Source organism: Palaemon carinicauda, chromosome 9, assembly GCF_036898095.1.
Source record: "Palaemon carinicauda isolate YSFRI2023 chromosome 9, ASM3689809v2, whole genome shotgun sequence".
NCBI lineage: Eukaryota > Metazoa > Arthropoda > Malacostraca > Decapoda > Palaemonidae > Palaemon > Palaemon carinicauda.
The window spans coordinates 66,797,077-66,799,230 of record NC_090733.1 but is presented as its reverse complement, the minus strand read 5'-3'; positions in this window follow the sequence as shown (position 1 = coordinate 66,799,230).

Here is a 2,154-nt window from a genome sequence, read left to right as displayed (position 1 = left end):
TATCGTATGGTTACCTCAAAGCTGTTAACTTGAGTTAGTCTTGATACATCTTGGTCGCTGTATTGATCAAGTTTTGCTATTTAGTTTCTCATTAAACTTCCTAACAGCTAACATCAAGAGATTACAGCTACTAAATTACAAGTCAGAGACCGGTTTCTCTCTATTAAGTGTGTAAAATTTGTGAAATTTGTCCTTTGCATAAATATTTTATCCCTTGCTACCCTATGGGGGGATATGATATTGTTTCGGGGTCAGTGTGAATTAAATTCTACCTTATTTAAAATATGTTCACCATTTATTTTGAACTTCCTTTTCCCATATTTTTTGTAAAAATAATCTGCTAATAAAAGTTTACGGTCGTTCGGTTTTATCCATTACTGTATAGTCAAAGCCCCAGCACCATTTTATTTGTTTTTATAGTACTTCAGTTGGTGTTCCTGAAGGGAAAATTTTGTGTAGAATTCAATATTGGCAGTTTTGATAACACCAGACTGTACATTCATCGTGCAACGGGATGCTCTTTTGGGTCCTCTCCATTTTTTTTTTTTTTTTTTTTTTTAAGTTAAAAAATTTAGGGTATGGGAAACTAAAATGTCAATATCTCAGAAACCATATTAATATTATTATTACTTGCTAAGCTACATCCCTAGTTGGAAAAGCAGAATGCTATATGCCAAGGGGCTCCATCAGGGAAAATAGCCCATTGAGGAAAGAGAACAAGGAAAAATAAATTATTTCAAAAACAGTAACATTAAAATTAATATTTCCTATATGAACTATAAAAAAAAACTTTAACAAAACAAGAGAAAGAGAAATTAGATAAAATAGTGTGGCCGAATGTACTCTCAAGTATTCTAACCCAAGACAGTGGAAGATCATGGTACAGAGGCTATAGCATTACCCAAGACTAGTACCCCGCAGCCAGCAGGCAAACGTTTAGTATTGGCGGTTCAGCCTGATGTCTCTCTCTCTCTCTCTCTCTCTCTCTCTCTCTCTCTCTCTCTCTCTCTCTCTCTCTCTCTCTCTCTCTCTCTCTCTCTCTCTCTCTCTCTCTCCATACTGACAAAAGAATAATATTAGATTAATAAGATTATAGGCAATGACTGAGAAACAGGGTTTTGTATTCCCAGATATGTTAATGTAAATCATTCATTATACGATGCAGTAGTAGTAGTATACTCTCTCTCTCTCTCTCTCTCTCTCTCTCTCTCTCTCTCTCTCTCTCTCTCTCTCTCTCTCTCTCTCTCTCTCTCTCTCTACTGTATAAATTATAATAATGCAAATAAGACTATTTGAGTACGAGAATTAACATATCTAAAATTTAAAGGTTATACGATGTGTTATTGTAGAATGATTAATCCAGGATTTAATAGAACTGCAGTTACCCTTCCAGTTGAAGATTCTAACAGAGAATAAATTGAGAGATGAGACAAACGCAGCAGGTGGAAAATAAATTTACGCTGTATAGAATTTTCAAGTGCCACACCTTTTGTTTACTGCCTGCATAATAAGCCATGTATGGTCATTCATACGTGATTTTGTATTTATTGAACATGAATTCGTGTGTTTGCTAGTGTCTTCTGGATCTGCATACTCCATTTATTAACATTACTCTTCATGTAATTACAGCCCAGCTTCTACACAGTATAATCTTTTTCCGTCCCATGTGCAATTGGAAGCATAATTAGGCCCACTACAATATTATGAGGACATGGCTGTATCTTTATTGTTTCCTTTTCAATTGTCTCAAGTATCTTGATAACATATTAGGGGTCGAGTATGACATTTTTTATAATAGTATTGGTTTCCAATAATGATTCTTGGTTTCGCAGAAGCACTTTGAAAAGGATCAGTCGTAAAATAAACGGGTTAATGAAAAGCGAAAACTATGGTGGAACAGAATTCCAACCTCTTTTTTCACCGTAGCCTCTCTAAACATAGGAAGTCTCCAGTTCAGTGAGGCCTCCCTGATAGATCTGGCGAGGATTGTGTCAGGTTGAATCATGCATATTATAAAATTCAATAAAGCAGTAGCATTTTGAGTACTCGAAAGTTTTGCAGTTGCTGTACACAGTAGTAGAATTATGTAATAGTACAGGTACCGTGATAGTCACAATAAATATATGTTTTGTTATAAGATATACGAGTATATAT